Source organism: Suricata suricatta, chromosome 17, assembly GCF_006229205.1.
Source record: "Suricata suricatta isolate VVHF042 chromosome 17, meerkat_22Aug2017_6uvM2_HiC, whole genome shotgun sequence".
Taxonomy (NCBI): domain Eukaryota; kingdom Metazoa; phylum Chordata; class Mammalia; order Carnivora; family Herpestidae; genus Suricata; species Suricata suricatta.
The window spans coordinates 26,419,224-26,442,237 of NC_043716.1; the positions used below are offsets into that span (position 1 = coordinate 26,419,224).

General features: G+C 37.3%; 1 protein-coding gene and 1 pseudogene across 1 annotated transcript in view; one reads left to right on the forward strand and one right to left on the reverse strand.

The window, feature by feature from the left end:
* The window catches only part of PPM1E (protein phosphatase, Mg2+/Mn2+ dependent 1E), a 208,142-nt gene that overhangs the window by 151,478 nt on the left and 33,650 nt on the right, over positions 1-23,014 (reverse strand). The gene's annotated exons all lie outside the window — the stretch shown is intronic.
* LOC115282618 lies at positions 363-1,245 on the forward strand (annotated as a pseudogene).

Here is a 23,014-nt window from a genome sequence, read left to right on the forward strand (position 1 = left end):
TGCCTCTCTCAAAATATACTTTAAAAAAAGAATTCATGGGGTGCCTGGGTGGCTCAGTCGGTTAAGCCTCTGACTTCAGGCTCAGGTCAGATCTCACGTTCGAGGGTTTGAGCCCCGCGTCAGGCTCTGTGCTGACAGCTAGCTCAGAGCCTGGAGCCTGTTTCCGATTCTGTGTCTCCTCCTCTCTCTGCCCCTCCCCCTCTCATGTTCTGTCTCTCTCTGTATCAAAAGTAAATAAAAAATTAAAAAAAAAGAATTCATGAATGCTTTCATATCATAGAAATTTCTAAAAAAAAAATAATGAGATATCACCTCACACCTGTCAGAATGTCTAAAATCCAAAACACTTCTTCTCTTGGAAAACATCAAATGGCAATGACACCGGTGCTGTGGGAGGGCCCGGAGGGCCCTGGCGTCCTGGAATGGGAGGCGGCGGCAGCTTCTGTGGAGGCTTCGGCAGTGGCATCTGGGATCTGGGTCCACGGCCAGGGCCAGGCCATGTTGCTCATGGAGGCAAGGCTGAGGACAAGGAGTGGATGCCTGTCACCAAGCTGGGCTGCCTGGTCAAGGTCATGAAGATCAAGTCCCTGGAGGAGATCTATCTCTTCTCCCTGCCCATCAAGGAATCCAGGCTCATTGACTTCTTTCTGGGGGTGTCCCTTAAGGATGAGGTTTTGAAGATTATGCCTTGTGCGGGTGCAAAAGCAGACCCGCACTGGCCAGCAGACCAGGTTCAAGGCATTTGTTGCCATCGGAGATTACAACAGACACATTGGTCTGGGTGTTAAGTGTTCCAAGGAGGTAGCCACTGCCATCCGTGGGGCCATCATCCTGGCCAAGCTTTCCATCGTCCCCATGAGGCGAGGCTACTGGGGGAACAAGATCGGCAAACCCCACACTGTACTGTGCAAGGTGACAGGCCGCTGTGGCTCTGTGCTGGTGCGCCTCATCCCTGCCCCCAGAGGCACTGGCATTGTCTCAGCCCCTGTACCTAAGAAGCTACTAATGATGGCTGGTATCGACGACTGCTACACCACAGCCCAGGGCTGCATTGCCACCCTGGGTAACTTTGCCAAGGCCACCTTTGATGCCATTTCTAAGACCTACAGCTATCTCACCCCTGACCTTTGGAAAGAGACTGTGTTCACCAGGTCTCCCTATCAGGAATTCACTGACCATCTTGTGAAGACCCACACAAGAGTCTCCATGCAGAGGACCCAGGCTCCAGCTGTGGCCATCACATAGTTTTGTGCAAGAAAAATAAAGCAAATTAAACCTTAAAAAAAAAATCCAAAACACAAGAAACAACAAGTGTTGGTGAAGATGTGGAGAAAAAAACCCTTATGCTTCACAGGTAGAAATGGAAATGTGTGCAGCCACTGTGGAAAACAGTACAAAAGTTCCCCAAAAGTTAAAAAATTAGGGACACCTGTGTGGCTCAGTCATTAAGCATCCAAGCCCTGTGTCAGGCTCTGTGCTGGCAGCTCACAGCCTGTAGTCGGCTTTGGATTCTGTATCTCCCTCTTTCTCTGTCCCTCCCTCAGCTCACGCTCACTCTCTCTCAAAAATAAATAAATATTTTTTAAAATTTTTAGTCAAAAAAATAATTACCATATTTTCCAGTAATTCCACTACTGGGTATTTACCCAAAGAATACAAAAACACTAATTCAAAAAAGTAAATACATCCCTAAAGTTTACTGCAACATTATTTACAATAGCAAATTAGGGAAACATGCCAAGTTTACATCAATAGATGAATGAAAAAGATGTGGGGTGTGTATGTGTACACACACACACACACACACACACACACACACACATAGTGGAATACTATTCAGCCATGAAAAATAATGAAATCTTGCCATTTGCAACAAAATGGATGGAATGAGAGGGTGAGAGAGTATAACACTAAGTGAAATAAGTCAGTCAGAGAAAGACAAATAACCATATGATTTCACTCATACGTGGAATTTAAGAAACAAAATAGACAAGGAAAAAATGAGACCCTCCCAAAAAAAAAACCAGACTCTTAAATCCAGAGAACAGACTGATGGTTACCAGAGGGGTGGTGGGGGATGGATGAAAGGTGAAAGGGATTAGGAGTACACTTACTATGATTAGCACTGAGTAATGAATTGTTCAATCACTATATTGTGCATCTGAGACTAATATAACACTATGTTAGTTACACTGGAATTATAATTTAAAAATTGAAACTAAGAATAAAATAAAAATTTATATAATAACACAATCTTCATATAAATAATTTGTGATAAACAGATCACATTTTCCTATCACTATTCAATTAAGTGAAAAAGAATAACTATAGGGCTCCGTGCTGACAGTCCAGAGCCTGCTTGGAATTCTCTCTCTGCCCCTTCCCTGCTCACTCATCACTCTATGATAGAAAGTTCTTTAATAAAAGTAAACAACTGATGAGGTAAAATTCTTATTTTCATAACAGTTCAACATTCAGACGTGTAAGTAATGACAGAATTAGACAATCACCATTATCAATCATTAATGAAAAGCAAATGTAGGCAATGATCATCAATGACAGCTAAATCCATCAGGGTGAAAGGCCTGGTGAGGTGGCTGAATGATCAATTTTTGAACCTTTGTACAGACTTTAACATCAGACATTATTTGCCACCCTACTGTAATATAGTATAAAATGCACAGTGCCACTTACGAATTGTTCTTGACAAAGACTCAAACCTAAGTCAGATCAAGCCTGTAGATTTACCCACTGTCCAGTCGAGTAACCACAAGTCACATGTGGCTACTGACCATCTGAAATGTACCCACTCTGAACTGAGATATGCTGTTAAGTGTAAAATACACAACAGAATTAAATTTCTTAAGTAAGCTTCACACCCAGCATGGAGCCCAATGCAGGGCTCAAACTCACAACCCTGAGATGAAGACATGAGTGAAGACCAAAGGTCAGACACTTAACCAACAAAGTCTTGCAGGTGCCCCTAAAATTTTTTAAAATTAAAATCTTATTAATATTTATACCAACTATATGTTAAAACAGTATTTTTGAAATCCTAGGTTGAATAAAATGTCATTAAAATAAATTTCGTGGTTTTACTCTTTTTAATCCAGATACTAGTATATGTATGTATGTAATCTCTACCTCCAACATGGGGCTCAAACTCACAACCCCAAGATCAAGAGTCGCGTGCTCCTCTGGCTGAGCCAGCCAGGCACCCCTAGAAAGTTTTAAATTACTTATGTGTCTTGCAGATGTGGTTCACATTAAATTTCTACCAGACAGCATGTTGTGCTCTAGAACTAACTGTGGTAGTTGTCCCCACATCCATGGGAAATACCATTCAAAGGTCCCTACTGCGTACCTGAAACCACACATAGTACCAAATCCTATATGTACTATGTTTTTTCCTACAAAAACATACCTATGATAAAACTGAATTTATGAATTATGCAAAGCAAGAGATTAACACGAATAATTAAAACAATTATAACACTATACTGTAATAAAAGTTGTATGAATGTAGTACTCTCCTTAATGCACTGTACTCACCTTCTTATGATATGTGAGATGATAAAATCCCTATGTGATGAAATGTGGTAAATGATGTAGGCATTGTGATGCAGAATTAGGCTACTACTGACCTACTGACAAGTCACAATTATAATCATCTGCTTCCTCCCAACCACAGTTGACTAACAGTAAATGAAACTATAGAAAGTAAAGCCACAATAAGGGGGGACTACTGTACCATTTTACAAAAAAATATGACAGATATAAAAACATATTAAATGAGAGGAACCTGGGTGGTTCCGTTGGCTAAGCATTCCAATCTTGATTTTGGCTTAGATCATGATCTCAAGCCCACACTGGGCTCCCTGCTGAGCATGGAACCTGCTTAGGATTCTGTCTCCCCATCTCTCTCTGCGCCTCTCCCCCACTTGTGGTCTGTCTCTCTTGCAAAAAATAAACACTTAAAAAAACATATTAAATAACATCACATAGATGCAATTAGCCAAATCCAAAATGTGAGAAAATCTACTAACAAATTATCTGTTTTAACAAATAAGTGGCAAAAAAAAAAAAAGGAAAAGAAAATTGCTATAGATTAAATGAGACTTAAGAGACACATCGAACTAATTCAATGTATAGATTGTGTTGAATACTGACTGGATATTAGAAGATACCTAAAAAATTGTTAATCTTTTTAGGTATGACAATGGTACTGCAGTTCTTTTTTTAAAGTTTTTTTTTTTAAACCAGAAAGAGAGAGACTGTGCATGTGAGTCAGGGAGAAGGGCAGAGGGAGAGAGCAAAAGATTCTCAAGCAGGCTCCATGCTCATCCCCAGAAGCCTGCAATCATGACCTGAACTGAAATCAAGAGTCAGATGCTCAACCAACTAAGTCACCCAGGCACCCCATAAAAGAGCCCTTATACCTTGGAGACACATATTGACATACTTATAGAAGAAATAAAATTATGTCTAAAATTTGTTTTAAAATAATCCAGGGATGGGACACATGAGTGGCTCAGTCAATTGAGCATCCAATTTTGGCTCAGGTCATGATCTCACGGTTCCTGAGTTTGAGTTCCACATCAGGTTCACTGCTGTCAGTGCAGAGCCTTCTTCAGATCCTCTGTCTCCCTCTCTCTCTGCCCCTCTGCTGCTCATGCTGGCTGGCTGGCTGTCTGTCTCTCTCTCTCTCAAAAACAGAAAAAACAAAACAAACTTGAAAAAAATAATCCAAGAGCACCTGGATGGCTCAGTTGGTTAAGCATCTGACACTTGATTTTGACTCAGGTCAAGAGCTCATGGTTCATGGGATTGGGCCCCACATCAGGTTCTGTGCTGATAGCATGGAGCACACATGGGATTCTCTCTCTCCCTCTCTCTCTCTGCCCCTCCCCTCAGTCATGCCCCTTCTCTCTCTCAAAAATAAATAAACTTAAAAAAAATAATCCAGATGAGAGGGTTTTTTTTTAATGTCTACTTATTTTTGAGAGAGAGAAAAACAGAGCATGAGCAGGGGAGGTGCAGAGAGAGAGGGAGACCCAGAAACCGAAGCAGGCTCCAGACTCTTGAGTTCTAAGCCATAGAGAAGCATTTAGATAAAAGTTGGAAGAAACACAAAACAATATTAACTTTATTAGTTGTTCTGGAGACACTGTTCTATCCTCTTGACTTTTGTGTAATTATCCATAATAAAAAGGTGTGAGTAGTTACTGATAATTAGTAATTACTACTAATTACTAGATTAGTAGTTGCCTGAGGACAGGATACCAATAGGAACAAGGTTTCCTTTTTGGAGTGATAGAAATGTTCTAAAATTAGACTGTAATGATGATGGTTGTGTCACTTTGAAAATTAACTAAAAATAATTCAAATGTCAACATAAATTATGGTATATAAGTTGAAATTCAATAAAGCTTTTTTTAAAATAAACATTAATTATCCTCCCTCCCTCTCTCTTTTCTTCTGTCGCTTACACATACACACACACACACATCTAGGAATAAATCTAACAAGAGTGTGAGGTCTTTCTTTCAAATTTATGTTTATTTTGAGAGAGAACAAGCAGGGGAGGGGGAAAGAGAGGCAGAGAGAAAATCCCAAGCAGGCTCCACACAGCACAGAGCCTGATGCGGGGTTTGAACTCATGAATCATGAGATCATGACCTGAACTGAAATCAAGAGTCGGATACTCAACTAACTGAGCCACCCAGGTGCCCCCAAGAGTATGAGATCTTTACAAAGAAATATACAAAATTTGATTGAAATAGATTAAAGAAAACCTAAATAAATGGAGATCCCATCCACCTGAAATTCTTTTCAAAATGATCTATAAATCCAAAGTAATTCAATCTAATTTAATAAAAATCCTGCAGGATTTCTCATAGACTTGACAGGCTGATCCCAAGGTTTACATGGAAGAGCAAAGGACCATGAAAAGCCAAAACATTCCTAAAGACCATTCCTAAAGCAGTTGACCCTAGTAGATTTTAAGACTTACTTTAAATAGCCGTAGTAATTTAGCCAGAACAAAATTTATATAAATAAATTTAAATTAACAGCCCAGAAATAAGCCCATGAAAATTTGATAATGGTAGCATTACAGATCAATGACAATGTACAGAATGAACATGTGCAGGTGGATGTACACACATACTTCTAGAGGCAGAACTGCTGGGTCTTTCAGTATGTACATCTTCAATTTTACCAGATAATACCAAAAATTTTCCAGTCAACATTCTCATGAACAGCGTAAACGAATCTTGTTCTGCTACATCCTTGTCAATACTTGGAATGATCTAACTCTTTAATTTCTGCAAATCTAGTAAGTGTAAAAACTTTGTTTCATTGAGTTTATAATCTGCATTTCTTTGATCTCTAATGAAGCTGAACATCTTTTTAGTAGTTTCTTGGCTATTCTTGTTTCCTCTTTGTGAAATGCCTATTCCTGTTACTTTTCTATTTTCCTATTGATTTGTCTTTTCCTTACTGGATTGTGGGAGTTCTTTCTTTTCTCAGTTATATATGTTACAAATACCTTCCAATTTATGGTGTCTGTTTGCATTTTTCTTACATTCTTTTTTAAATTGAGATATAATTCACATACTATAAAACTTACTCAGTTAAAGTATGTGTTTCAGGGGCACCTGGGTGGTTCAGTCAGTTAAGGAGATGATCCCACAGTTCGTGAGTTCGAGCCCTACACTGGGCTCTGTGCTGACAGCTCAAGGCCTGGAGCCTGCTTCAGATTCTGGGTCTCCCTCTCTCTGCTCCTCCCCACTCGCGCCCACTCTCATGCTCGCGCACTCTGTCTCTCTCTCTCTCTCTCTCAAAAATAAATAAACATTAAAATAATAAATAAAGTATACATTTCAGGGTGCTTGGGTGCCTTAGTCGGTTGAGCATCCAATTCTTGATTTCAACTCAGGTCATAAGCCCGTAGTCATGAAATAGAGCCTCAAGTCGTGGAGTCGGCTTGGGATTCTCTCTCTCTCTCTCTCTCTCTCTCTCTCTCTGCCCCTCTCCCGTTTGCACACTATCTCTAAAATAAAATAAAATAAAATAAAATAAATCTTTAAAAAAACATATAAAATTCAATGGTTTTTATATTCAGAGTTCTGCAACCATCACAACTCTCTAATTCCAAAACATTTCCTCACCTTGACAGAACAGCCAAAAAGCATATTTTCACTTTACATATTGCTGCTTAAAAATTATTTACATTTAAAATAGTGCAACTAGGGGCCTCTGGGTGGCTGAGTCAGTTAAGCATCCAACTTTGGCTCAGGTCATGATCTCACAGTTTCTAGGTTCCAGCCCTATCTCAGACTCTGTGCTGACAGCTCAGAGCCTGGAGCCTGTTTGGCATCTCGCCCTCTCGATCTGCCCCTCCTTGACTCATGTACAATCTCTCTTTCTCTCAAAAATAAACATTTTAAATAAATTAATAAATAAAATAGTGCCACTTAATATTACATTCAGTTCAACTCAGATGCTTATTTATTGAGCACCTAGTATGTAGAAAGCACTCTGAAATATAAAACAAGAATATCCAAAATATAGTTCTAACTTTCAGGATCAGAGAGGGAGCCTAAAAATCAAGTATGTTCAGTAAAATACTTTCTTAAAAATTTTTTTAATTCTAAAAAGTATCAAACATATATAAAAGTAGAGAGAATAACATAGTAAATTCTTTTGTGGCCAACTTTAGCAATTATCAATATAAAACATTTTCTAATGCTACTATAAAATCAAGCTAACAACACTCCTGAAGACCTCCACTTGAAAGTCTTTTTTTCTTTACTATAACCATAACAGAGTACAAACTGGAAAACATGGAATAATATAGACTATCCTGCGGTAGCTACTTTCATATTCTTTCTATCTCACTTATCTCTTAATTCTATACCAGATCCCCCAAAACCTAGTCTGAGAAATGCTGAGCCCTCCTTAGAAGGAGAAGAAAGGGAAAAAATTAAATTAGCTAATTGAATAATGCAGAACTGTCATTAGTATGCAGAGGAAGAATAAATGGCTAGAAACTCACATACTGAAATTTTTCTCATTATATCTACTATTTATTAGTTTAAAAGGGGATCAATTATTCTTTCAACTCAATGCCTATATTGACAACTAACTTTTCCATAGTTTCCATTTTTATCATATTAATTTTCTCAGAAAAACTATAGTAATATAAACAGTGATTCTGGTGTTAATTGGTATGAATCCCAAGTATGCTGCTTCAAGCTGTGTGATTCAGCAAGTTATAGTAATTCCTAATGCTTGTTGGAATTAGTTTGTTGCAGACTGTTGGAATCTGTAACACTGAGCTATTTCCTACTTTCAGAGGGCTGTTAAATGGGTTTAATGTCATAAAGTATATATACTTGATATATACTAACTGATATTTGATATATGCTATTGATTCTCTTTTCCCATCATTTCCTGTCAGGTGTCACTTACCTTGACCAATTTACATAAAAGTTCTTCCTGCTTGGTATGAACAATCCACCTTGCTTCAACTATACATACATATATAAGTGAGAAAAGCAGGGGCACCTGGGTTAGGAGTCTCAACTTTGGCTCAGGTCATGATCTCACCGGCCAGAGTGTAAGCCTTGTGTCGGGCTCAGCTCAGACCTTAGAGTCTGTTTTAGATTCTGTATCTCCCTCTCTCTCTTTGCCCCTCGCCCACTTGCGTGGGTATGTGCTCGCTCTCTCTCATTCGTTCTCAAAAATAAACATTAAAAAAATTTTTATAAAGCATCATCTTTACATTTTCTATATTTTATTAATATAAAACACATCAAAGAAATGCAACTAAAATCATGGACTATTACTGAAAATCAACAACAGCAACTTTATTTTTAGTTTACTGCCAATAAAGTATGTATATTTTAATTATTTAATGATAAGCACTTGCTATGTCAAGCACTGCACTAAATATGTTTCACATATAATTTGATACCTGATGCTCAAAATAACCTTATCATTATTTCACAGAAGAAGACACTGAAGTTTAAAGAAGTTAGCTAACTGGTCCAATGTCATCTTAGACCAGGACTAATGTTACCTTGATAGAACTGGCATGTCTATCTCATATCAGGCTCTTATTCATGATTATTTATAAGTATTCCATTATAATGGCTCTTATCACTATCTAATATTTCCTTCTGGAGGCTATGGAAAAAACTGAACAAACTAACAGTTTTAAAACTAGACACACAAAACAATTTCTTTATTTAAAAAATGACAAAAATATGAGTGGCATTTCTCAAAAATAGACACTGCCTAGGAAAACCACTCCTGATTTTCTTTTCCTTATTAAAAATTTAGTAAGATAAGACCATATGATCATCTCAATACAGGCAGAAAAAACATTTTGACAAGTTACAACATGGTTTCATGATAAAAACTGTCAACAAAGCAGGTTTAGAGGAAACAGACCTCAACATATTAAAGGCCATATATGAAAAACCCATAGCTATAACATCATACTCAATGACAAAAACTGAGTTTTTTCTAAGATCAGAAATAAGACAAGAAAACAAGACAAGGATATCACTCTCACCACTTATTCAACATAGTACTAAAATTCCTAGCCACAGCAATCAGACAAGAAAAAGAAGTAAAAGGCATCCAAATTATTAAGGAAGAAGTAAAACTTTCACTCTATGTAAAAGACATCATACAATATACAGAAATCCATAAAGACTCCATCAAAAAGTTAAATTGATAAAACTAAATTGATAAATTAATTCAGTAAAGCCACAAGATACAAAATTTATAGAAATTTGTTGCACTTCTATACACTAATGACATAGGAGAAAGAGAAATTAAGAAACCAATTACATTTATAATTGCATTAAAAATATTAAATGGTGAGCATTAAGGAGGGCAATTGTTGGAATGAGCACTGGGTATTATATGTAAGTGATGAATCACTGGGTTCTACTTCAGAGACCAATACTACACTGTATGTTAACATGAATGTAAATAAATTAATTTTTTAAAAAATTTAATAGTAAAATACCTAGAAATAAATTAACCAAGGAGGTTAAAGACCTGTACTCAGAAAACTATAAACACTGATGAATGAAATTCAAGATGACACAAACAAAGATATTCCATGCTCACTGACTGAAAGTACTGTTAAAATATCCATGGGGTGCCTAGGTGACTCTATCAGTTAAACATCCAACTCCTGGTTTTCGCTCAGGTCACGATCTCACAGTTTGTTGGATCAAGCCCTAAAGGGGGCTCTGAGCTGACAGTGCAGAGCCTGATTAGGATTCTCGCTGTCCCTCTCTCTATGCCCCTCCCTTGCTGACATTGCTCACTCTCACTCGCTTGCTCTCTCGCTCTCACTCTCTCTCTCAAAATAAAGAAATAAACATTATTTTGAATAATGTTTGAAATAAATCTCATCCTAAAAAGTTACCAGAACTGGTTGGGATCTAGACTTAAATATTTAAGTCCTATTTCTTTAGGTTACCTTTTTCTTTCTCTTTCTTCCTTCCTTTCTTTCTTTCTTTTGAGAGAGACTAAGAACAAGCAGTGGAGAGGGGCAGAAGGGAGAGAGAGAAAGAGAGTGTGAGAGAATCCCACGCAGACTCCACATACAGCATGGAGCCTAACACAGGGCTCTATCCCATGACCCTGAGATCATGCCCAAAGCTGAAATGAAAATGAGCCACCCAGATGCCCCTAGGTTACCTATTCTTACAAGACCAGTGCTCTAACCCCTGAGCTATGGAGCCAACAGCTAGGTTACCTATTCTTAAATATAAGTGCAATAATTACATGTACACAAGGATATTTGCTTTCTTTATATTAAAAGAAATAAATATTTCCAGATCCCAAATGATCAGAAAATGTGTACACATTGTTTTCTGATACCTGCAACACTACTAGTAAGTTACCTTCCCTTCCCTCCATTCAGGGATATTTTGATGAAGTCACACTATTAGCCTAGAATATCTGGAACAAAATTATATTAATACATACAAGTAAATCTGTATCTTTATGAAGGATGATGGCACAATATGAGACCAATGGCCAAAAAAAAAAAATCTCTAACAGTGTATTTTAATATTTTCTTGGGGCATCTGGGTGGCTCAATTGGTTAAACATGCAACTTCGGCTCAGGTCATGATCTCACAGCTTGTGGGTTTGAGCCCCACATCAGGCTCTATGCTGATATTTCAGAGCCTGGAGCCGGCCTTGGATTCTGTGTCTCTCTCTCTGCCCCTCCGCCATTCGCACTGTCTGTCTGTCTGTCTGTCTGTCTCTCTCTCTCTCAAGAATAAACATTAAAATATTTTTTAAATATTTCCTCAAAGAATTTTTGAGTATCAAAAAATTCGTATACCTGATCATAATATTCGTAAACTGTACAAAGTGTGACCTATCATTAAAAGATCAAATTTATTATAATACTAATGAATCTTAAGTGAATGACAACATGTAAAGTCAAAACTATTCTTATGGATTTGAAATGGCCTCCTGCTTGTCTTACTACCTCCATGCTATGCAAAGATCTATGAAAATATTGAGAAACTATACAAATAATTCACTAAAAGCTAACTGACAATTAAATCTAATTAGAGAAAAATATTAGGTAAGAAGAAAATATAACAGGAAGTCAGAAGGCATCTCCCTTGTGACTAGTGGGCTAATAGCAAAAGGTATAAAACATGCCTAATTAGCTACCCAAAAAGAGAGAACAGAAAGATGGGGTAGATAAATATTTAAGGAAATAATGAATACAAATTTCCCAAATTTGATGAAAGACACAAATTTCAGATTCAAAATGAAAGAGAATATCTCCCTAAATCCTACAGACATTACAAGGATAATAAAGGAATATTATGAACAATTTTATGCCAATTAGTTTGACAATATGTATGAAATAGATAAGTTCCTGGACAAATACCACTTATCAGAACTTATATAAGATGAGATAGAATATCTGAATAGCCCTATATCTATTAAAGAAATTGAATTTTTTATCAAAAACTTCCCCCAAGGGGCATCTTGGCTGGCTCAGTCAGTAGAGCCAGTGACTCTTAATCTCAGGGTTGTGAGTTCAAGCCCCACATTGAGTGCAGAACCTACTTAAAAACTTTTTAAAATTAAAACACAAAAACCTCCCCCCAAAAGGAAACTCCACACCAAGATGGTTTATCTGGTGAATTCTATCAAACACAAAGAACATTGATCTTAATACAAACTCCTTCAAAGAATGTAACAGAACATTTTTCAACATTTCATGGGATCAATATAACCCACTAATAAAACCAGAGATATTATCCAAAGAGAGAGAGAGAGAGAGAGGGAGGGAGGAAGGGAGACAGGCATGGGGACCAGGGTGAAAGAAAAAAAAAAAAAGACTTATAGGCTGACATCCTGAACACAGATGTTAATATCTAAGACAAAATATTAGCATAATGAATCTAGCAATATATAAAAAGGTAATATATCATCAGTAAGGGAAGTTTACCCCAGGAATGCAAGGTTGATATAAAAAAAATTTTAGGAGCACCTGCGTGGCTCAGTCAGTTAAGCATCAACTTCAACTCAGGTCATGATCTCACGGTTGATGGGTTCAAGTCCCACATCAGGCTCTGTGCTGACAGCTCAGAGCCTGGAGCCTGCTTCAGATTCTGTGTCTCCATCTCTCTGCCCCCTCCCCTGCTTGTTCTCTCTCTCTCTCTCTCTCTCAAAAATTTAAAAAAATTTTAAAGAATGTAGTTCACTGTTAGAATAAAAGGCAAAAATACAACCATTTAAATAGATGAATAAAAAATATTTGACAACATTCAGTATCCATCCATGATAAAACTCAGAAAATTAAAAACAGAATGGAACTTCCTCAGCCTGACAAAGGGTGTGTAAAAAATCTACAGGTAGCTGGGCGCCTGGGTGGCTCAGTCAGTTGAGCATCTGACTTTGGCTCAGGTCATAATCTCACAATTCATGGGTTCGAGCCCCACATTGGGCTCACTGCTGTCAGCCTGTTAGTAAAGAGCCTGCTTAAGATCCTCTGTCCCCCTCTCTCTGCTCCTTCCCCACTTGTGCTCTCTAAAAAAAAATAAAGAAAACATTTTTTAAAATCTACAGCTAGCATCATACTTAATGGTGACATTGATATTCTCCCCCTAAAATCAGGTACACAGCAATGTTCATTCTTACACTTCTATGCAATACTGCACTGGAAGTTGTAAACAATGCAACATGGCAAGGGTAGGGAAAAGCATAAAGAGAGAAGTAAAGTGGGGTGCCTGAATGGCTCAATCAGTTAAGCATCTGACTTTGGCTCAGGTTACGAACTCACTATTTGTGAGTTCGAGCACCACATTGGGCTCTGTGCTTACAGCCGGAAGCTTTGGATTCTGTGACTCCCTCTCTCTCTGTCCCTCCCCTGCTCATGTGCTCTTTCTTGCTGTCTCTCAAAAATACACATCAAAAAAAAATTTTTAACTTTAATAAAAAAAAAAGTAAAACTGTGCTTAGTCACAAATGACATCATCTGTTTACACAGAAAATCCTAAAGAACATAAAACAATTACAAACTTACAGTTGTATTTTGCAGGTTACAAAGTCAACATATAAAATAAATTGCATTAAAATTTTTTTTAATGTTTGTGTTTGAGAGAGAGAAAGCAAGTGCATGCAAGCAGCAGAGGAGCCGAGAGAGAGGGGGACAGAGGATCCCAAGGAAGCACTGTGCTGAGAGCAGAGAGCCTGATGTGGGGCTTGAACTCAGGAATCATGAGATCATAAACTGAGCCAAAGGGAGATGCTTAACCAACTGAGCCACTGAGGCACCCCTCAATTGCATTTTTAGATACGAGTAGTAAATAATTTTAAAAAAATAGAATTTTCTAAAAACTGTATTTACAATAGCTTCAAAAATCGCAAGTTTTTTGGGAATAGGGGTGTCTGGATGGCTCAGTCTGTATAGCATGAAACTCTTGATCTTAGGGTCATAAAAAATTTATTTTCAGGAATAAATTCAATAATAATCATGCTGAAAACTAAATACAGATATACCTATATATGTCCATGGGTTAGGACACTTAATAAAGATATCTATTCTTCCTAAATTAATCTATATATATTCAATGCAATCCCATCCATATCCCCACCAGGAATACTGCAGAAACAGACAACTTGATCTAAAATTTGTAAGGAAATAAAAGACCTAGAAAATCAAAGCAAGAAAAAGAAAAACAAAGGTGGAGGACTTACATTACCTGATTTCAATACTTGGTATAAAACTAATCAAGATAGCATGGTTATAAGGGCGCCTGGGTGGTTCAATTGGTTAAGCATCTGACTTCGGTTCAGGTCATAATCTCATAGCTCATGAGTTCGAGCCCCATGTTGGATTCTGTGCTGTCAGCAAAGAGACTGGAGCCTGCATCAGATTCTGTGTCCCCTTCTCTCTGTCCCTAGCCTGCTCACACTCTCTCTCTCTCTCAAAAGTAAACAAACATTTAAAAAATTTAAAGACAGAATGGTTCTGGCATATGAATAGGCAAATAGATCACCAAACAGAACATTGAGAAAAATAGTTGTACAACCAAATGATTTTCAACAAAAAGTATTAAAGCAATCCAATGGAAAACCTTTTCAACAAATGGTGCCTGCCAGAACTGGATATCCATGCAAAAAAAAAGTGAACCTCAATCTCTAACTCACATTACACAACAACTAATTTCTAATGGATCAGAGGCCTAAACATAAAGGTAAAAACTAAAGGGCACCTGGGTGGCTCAGTCCTTAAGAATCTGACCAGCTCAGGTCATGATTTCACAGTTTGTGAGTTCGAGTCCCACATCAGGTAAGTTCAGGTGAGCTAGTGCCCCACTTTGGGTGAGCACAAGCCCCAATTCAGGTGAGCTAGTGCCCCACTTTGGGTGAGCACAAGCCCCAATTCAGGTAAAACACGAGACTCGCGTGAGCCCCGTTTCTCTCTCTCTCTCTCTCTCTCTCTCTCTCTCTCTCTCTCTCTCTTTGCTCCTGTGGGATTCTCCCTTTTTCCTCTCTCCCCTCCTCACTCCCTTTTGCCCTCTCTTTCTTTCTCTCAAAAAAAAAAGCTAAAAACTATAAAGTTTCCATAAGAAAACTCAGGAAAATATCTTTGCAACTTGGGGACAAAGGTTTCTTACAGCAGGAAAGCAATAACAATAAGAGAAAAACTGACACCAAATTTTTAAAATTCTGCTCATGCAGAAATCCATCTAAAAAAAGGAACAGACAATTCAAACAATAGAAAAAACATTTGCAAAACACATATCCAACAAATACTGGTTGATAATATATGAAGAATTCCTATAACTCAATAACAAAACAGACAGACACTACTATTTAAAAATGGGCGAATTAGGTGAATGGGTACTTTACAAAGGAAGTTATATAAATGACTAATAGGTACATGAAGAGGTCTTCAATATCACAAGTCATTAGGAAAATGCAATTAAAATCACAAGACACTATAACATACCCATAAAATAGCCAACATTAAAAAGACTGACAACACCAAATGTGAGTAAAGAGATGGGGCAACTAGAACTCTCATACATTTTTAGTGGCCACATAAAAAGGTATGTCAACTTGGAAAAACATCTGGCAGTTTCTTAAAAGCTAAATGGAGGTGTCTGGGTGGCTCGATCTAATTAACTTCGGCTCCAACTTCGGCTCAGGTCATGATCTCACAGTTCGTGGGTTTAAGCCTCGCATCGGGCTCTGTGCTGACAACACAAAACCTGGAGCCTGCCCTGGATTCTGTGTCTCCCTCTCTCTTTGCCCCTCCCTCGCTCATGCTCTTGCTCTCTCTCAAAAAACTAATATTTAAAAAAAATTTTAAAGCTCAAAAACTAAATGTATACTGGTCATGAGACTGAGCCCCAACTCAACCTCCACACTGACAGTGAGCAACCAGTTTGAGATTCTCTCTATCCCTCTCTCTTTCCACCCCTCCCACACCGGCACACACACTTTCTCTTTCTCTCTCAAAATAAATAAAGAAAACATTAAAAAAAAAAAAAAACTGGGGAGACTGGGTGGCTCAGTCGGTTAAGCATACAACTTTGGCTCAGGTCATGATCTCAGTTTGTGGATTTGAACCCCACATCAGGATGTCTGCTATTAGCACAGAGCGAGCTTTGAATCCTCTGCCCCACCCCTCTATGCCCGTCTCCTGTTCACATTCTCTCAAAAATAAATAAATAAATAGATAGATAAATGCATACCTACCTAAAGACTCCAGCATTTCTATTGCTATTTACCTCAGAGAAATAAATGCTTTCTATAGCACATATCTACAGAAAGTCTTGCACAAGAATGCTCATAGTAGCTTTATTCATAATAGCAAAAACTTGCGAATAGCTCAGATGTCCATCAACAAAAAATGTGGCACATTCATATAATGGAGTATCACTCAGTAATAAAGAGAAATAAACTACTAATACATAGCAAAATGGATGAATCTCAAAAGACATGCTGAGTGAAAGAAGCCTTACAACAAAGAGTATGTATGTATGCTTTTTTTTAAGCAATCACTACACTCAACATGGAGCTCAAACTTAAAACACCGAGAAGAGTTGCATGTTTCATTGAGCCAACAAGGCACCTCAAAAGAGTATATATTGTATAATTTCTTTTACAAGGGATTTTAGAAGAGGCAAAATTACATCTATGGAGGAGAAAACTGTGGTTCCGCTGGGAGACATGGGTGGGGACTGACTGAGAAAGGACATGAGGAAACCTTCTAGAATCAGTCATGTTCTAATCTTCATAGGGGTTTTGAGCTACGAAATACAAGCATTTGTCAAAAATCATCAAATGGTACAATTAAGATGTATGCATTATAATGTATATAAAGTTTACTTTACAAACCCTAAATATTGAACAGTAGCATATTATTTATTTAGATATTTAGAAGGAAGGTCTACAACTAACTATAAAATACAATCAAAATACAATGGATAGAAGGATCATAAATGGATAAAACATGTGAAAAAGCAAATACTAAAACCTTAATAGTAGAATCAAAGCTGTGGGTGTTCACTGTTGGATTCCTTCAACTTTTCTGTATGTTTGGAAATTTTTATATATGTTGCAGGAAAAAAGTAAATAATACTGGATCAAAAGATAAGGTCAGTGTCAAGTTAAAGTCCTACAGAAATGTAAATGTAACTTAAATGTAAGTTACTGAAGGTATTCAATCATTTAACATTTTTAACATTCCAAACTTTAACACAGCTGAAAGACTATATATGTCTGCCCAATTTAAAATCGACCTAGACTTGACCTTAGGTGACATTTATTAAATGTACTTATCACGGGACATGTGGGTGGTTCAGTTGGTTGAGCATCTGACTCCGGCTCAGGTCATGATATCATGGTTCATGGATTCAAGCCCCCCATCAGGCTTTGCACTGACAGTGCACAACCTGCGTCAGATTGTCTGTCTACCTGCTTCAGATCCTCTGTCTCCTTCTCTCTCTGCCCCTCCCCACTCACCCTCTCTCCCCAAAAATAAACATTTAAAAAAGGAATTTATAGCATAAATACAGAATAACAAACTAAAGAATAACCATGCCGAAAAATAACATTTTGTAATCAACCCAAGTGATAATAACTCATATTTCAACTGTGATAATTCAAGGTATTATAATAAGACAGAAAACCTTAGATATATTTAAAATGTAATATATAGTCAGGTTATATGGACAAAATGGATAATAAAAACTTGTAATTGTAGAACTGTATATATATATATACATAAGCAAATAATATTATAACATATTTAACATAAAACTTACACTCCATATTTCAGGTGTAGTTTCTTATTCTATAAAGTTAAACATATTATAAAAGCATTTAAAACACATTTTAAAATGTGAGATGTTAAAAAATAAAAATGCAAAATGTTAGTGTATTATATACAACAGTGTACACATATGTAAATTATTATATTTTTATCTATAAAGAGGGAGAAATCATAGGAATCAGCAGAGAGAGACAGTGAACAATAAGATAGGGAGTTAAATCAGGAAAGTTCAAGAGGAAGAAATACGAGAACCAAGTTCAAATGGAATAAGAAAAAAAGACAGGAACACAGTATCTGCTAAGCCAACATAATTATTAAAAAGCCACTAAATATGGCTTCATGTACAGTAAAATAATCACTGCTCAAGGTATTTATATAACCCTAATACATAGGGAAGACCAAAGTTGTAAACAATCAATTGCGGTAGAAAGCAGGATATAGTGTCATGTCCTTGAAAGAAAAAAAGCAAAATAAAAGCTCAAAGAGAGAGATATACTTAAATTAGAATCTTCCAGGAACATTTCAGAGAGGAAACACACTTAAAAGGCTCCCTAGGAGTATCCACAGGTAGAAAGGAGAGGGAAGGCTAATCTAGGGAAAGGGAAAGACACATTCAAAGAAAGACACAAAGGTAGGAATAAAAATGGTGTAGTGTGGGGAAGAAGCAGGCAAAAAAAGAAAACCGTTAAATATAACCTGAGTGGAGAATTACTTCCTAGACCACATTAAAATGAAATTAGGCAGAAAGTTCATGTGGGGAATTATGGAAAATAAAATGGGTAAGGATGACAGAGGATATTGATAGAGTAACAGACTTCAGCTGAGCCTTAGCTTTCAGTAAGTAGATCCACCTATTCTACGCTCCTTGGAATCAGTCCCTCTCATCACCTACCTAACCTCTATGTATGCAGTGTGGCCCATTATGATTAAGTTCCCAAAGCTTACCCATCATAACCTCTAGAAGGAAAAGCCTGCCCCACTCACATAAGTCGTGAGTGTACATATTAAGTCAATCCTGAAAATCTGGAATTTTGTGCTTAAATAGAATGAAATATTCGTATATAAGGTGAAATTTTTTTCAGCTAATGAAGTAACTTGAATTTTTTGGAGTTAAAAACTTCCTTGAGAATCTAATAAAAGTTCTTCATCTTTAATTCAGCAGATACTAAGCACATACACCAAGTACTGGGGATAGAGCTAAGAACAGGACAGAGACAGTCTATGCGTTCATAAAATGTATAGTTGAGCAGGAAAGACAAAACGTTATTAAACAATTATAGGCTGCCTTCTCTGGTCATCTAAACAAAGTTTCCTGGGTACCTGGGTGGCTCAGTTGGTTGAGCATCCAACTCTTGAATTCCACTCAGGTCAAGATCTCATGATTTGTGAGACTGACCCCCATTGTCTGGCTTAGCGCTGACAGGGAGGAGCCTGCTTGGATTTCTTTCTTTCTCTCTCTCTCTCTATATATATATCGATATATAGAGAGATATATCGATATATATATAGAGAGAGAGATATATATCTCTCTCTCTATATATATATAGAGAGAGAGAGAGAAGTTTTTAATGTTTAGATCATAAACTCTTTTATAGCAGGAACCATATCTGCCCTTTTCAGTGTCACGTGCATCACAGTATCTGGCACAAAGTAAGTCCTCAACAGGAGCACCTGTGTGGCTCAGTCAATTAACAAAGTAAGCTCTCAATAAATGTTTGCTGAATATCTCATTTACTCAATAAAAATTTCCCAAGTACCCAGGAACTACCACATATTGTGCTAGAATGAAAATTCTATAGAATTTAAGAATTTCATTTTCTGGTAGCAAAAATAAAATAAACACAAAACTCTAAAACTGGACCACATCTTATACTACAGACATGAAACCACAAAACTCCTAGAAGAAACCACAGGTGATTAGCTCCTTGTAAATAATTTCTTGGATTTGACACCAAAAGCAAAAGCAACAAAAAAGCAAAAATAAACAAGTGGGGCTACATGAAACCAAAAAGCTTCTGCACTTCAAAGGAAACCATCAAGAAAAAGGCAACCTACCAATAAGAGAAAATATTTGCAAATCATCTATCTGGTAAGGAATTAATACCCAAAGTATATAAGGAACTTATACAACAGTAAAAAAAAAAAAATCCAATTTGAAGACAAGTAGAGGATCTGAACATTTTTTCAAGGAATACATAAATGGCCAATAGGTACATAAAAATCACAAGCTATCACCTCACATTTGCTAGAAAGGCTATTACCAAAAAGACAAGCAGTAGCAAGTGTTTATGAGAATGTGGAGAAAAGAGAATCGTGCATTATTAGTGGGAACGTAAACTGGTGCAACCACTATGGAAAACAGGTTGGAGATTCCTCAAGATATTAAAAGAACTACCATATGATCTGGCAATTGCACTTCTGTATCATTTATCCTAAGTAAACAAAAACACTAACTTAAAAAAGTTATCTCCACCCTTGTGTTCACCACAGCCTGAGTTAGGATAGCCAAGACTTGTGGCAACCTAACTATCCACTGAGGGATGAAGAAACCTTTTTTTAAATGTGGTAGACACACAAAAACCAGAATATTATTTAGCCATAAAAAAAGAAATCTTGCCATCTGCAATAACATGAATGGACTTTGAGGGCAATGTTTTAAGTAAAATAAATCAGATAAAGACAAACACTGTGTGATTTCTACTATATATGAATTCTAAAAACAAAAACAAAAACCATACTTATACAGAGAACTGACCGGTGGTTGCCAGAGGTGGGGTTGGGGGACACTATAGGATCGTAGCTGATTCTTTTTTGATACAAGATTGTACATTGAGACAGAGAAGTCAGCTAGTGAATTATGCAATTCCTGAGATTACCTCAGAGAGACACGTGGTGAAAGCAATGGAAATTTAAACTACTAAGAGTGAAGAATGTAAACAGAAAAACTAGAAGGTAGAGTAATGAACACCTGAACTAAGGTGATTGCAGTAAGACCAGAAAGGGAATCTGGGACGCATTTCAAAAAAGTGACAGAATGAAGAGTGGCTAAAATGAACAAATCAGGAGACTATAGATGCTGGTGAGGATGTGGAGAAACGGGCACCCTCCTACACTGTTAGTGGGAATGTAAACTGATACAGCCGCTCTGGAAAACAGTGTGGAGGCTCCTCAAAAAATTAACAATAGGGATGCCTGGGTGGCTCAGTTGGTTAACGTCTGACTTCGGCTCAGGTCATGATCTCATGGTTCATGAGCTCGAGTCCGGCATCAGGCTCTGTGCTGACAGCTTAGAGCCTAAAGCCTGCTTCAGATTCTGTGTTTCCCTCTCTCTCTGCTCCTTCCCTACTTGTGCTTGCTCGCTCTCTCGCTCTCTCTGTCAAAAATAAACATTAAAAAAAATTTTTTAATTAACAACAGAACTGCCCAATGACCCAGCAATAGCACTGCCAGGGATTTACCCAAGGGATACAGGAGTGCTGATGCATAGGGGCACTTGTACCCCAATGTTCATAGCAGCACTTTCAACAATAGCCAAAACATGGAGGGAGCCTAAATGTCCATCACCTGATGAGTGGATCAAGAAGATGTGGTATGTATATACAGTGGACTCCTACAAGGCAATGAGAATGAAATCTGGCTATTTGTAGCAATGTGGATGAAACTCGAGGGTGTCATGCTAAGTGAAGTAAGTCAGGCAGAGAAGGGCTGATACCCTATTGTTTTCACTCATAAGTGTAACAGGAGAAACTTAACAGAGAACCATGGGGAGGGGAAAGGGGGAAAAATAGTTAAGGAGAGGGAGGGAAACAAACCAAAAGAGACTCTTGAATACTGAGAATAAACTGAGGGTTGATGAGCGGAGGGGAGAGGGGAAAATGGATCATGGGCATGGGGAGGGCACTTGTTGGGATGAGCACTGGGTGTTATATGGAAACCAACTTGACAATAAGCTATAAAAAAATAAATTAATAAAATAAAATAAAAATTACCAAAAAAGTGAGAAATTAGAAGATCATTGAATATAAGCAGGAATGGAAAAGAATGAGATAATTATGAGAAATTCTGAAGAGGTGCTATTTGATGAGGAAAGAGTTAGAATCTTGATTTGGATATACTGAAATGAAAAGTATATTGGGGTACCCAGGTGGTTCAGTTGGTTAAGGGTCTAACTCTTTGGTTTCAGCTAATGTCACGATCTCATGGTTCATGAAATTGAAGACTATTTTAGGTACCGGGCCAACAGTGGCCTGCTTGGGATTCTCTCTGTCCCTTTCTCTGCTCCTTTGCCACATGCTTGCTCGCTTGTGCTCTCTCTCTCTGTCTCTCACTTGCTCTCTCAAAATAAATAAACTTAAAAAAAAAGAAAAGTGAGTATATCTAGTCTGCTCTCGTGGAAATAATAGGCCTGAGTGCCAGTGAGACTATGAGGCTAGAAATGTAAAAGTCTACAATCCTAAGAGAGAAAAAGTTATTTTATTGCATTTACCAGGCAATCTTTCAGTACAAAACAGAGGTATATTTTATACAGTAGGTTTGACAGTCCATTTTGTGAAATATCATTATGAAAATTCTACATTTTGAGGATACAAAGGCAACATACCAAGTATCTGCCACCTCATTTTTAGGATTAATTCACATTAGCCATAAGTAAATTTACCATTTTATCTAAAGGCTGAATTCACTTTTATTCTTTACTTGATAGGATTTGCCTTCATAATAGCATACAAAGGAACACTCAATTTGTTTGCCCTAACTCCCTGTTGCTGTCACCAGAGAGAGGCAGAGAAAGGAAGAACGAGGCTTAAAGTCTTCAAAGTCTCACTGATAATACATTCATTGCAATTATGTTCTTGAATATGAAAAATTCTCAATACCACCAAGGAATCAGAGTAAAAACAAACTGAATATTCTCTGAAATGTTACTAAGAACATGGAAACTGATCAACTAACTCTAGTTAAAAAGAAGCAATTCAGGGAATTGGCATTTGGTAAAACGGATTGCTTCTGCTAAGTAAATATACCATTATTTACTCACAATTACATATGAATCTCTCTTGAAGCTACACCTTGATGAAAGAGTACTATTCTACCAAATTGAAGAGGCTCATTCTTCTGTCTAGGGCACACAAATAACTCCAGTCGCCTTGTTAATCTTGAGGA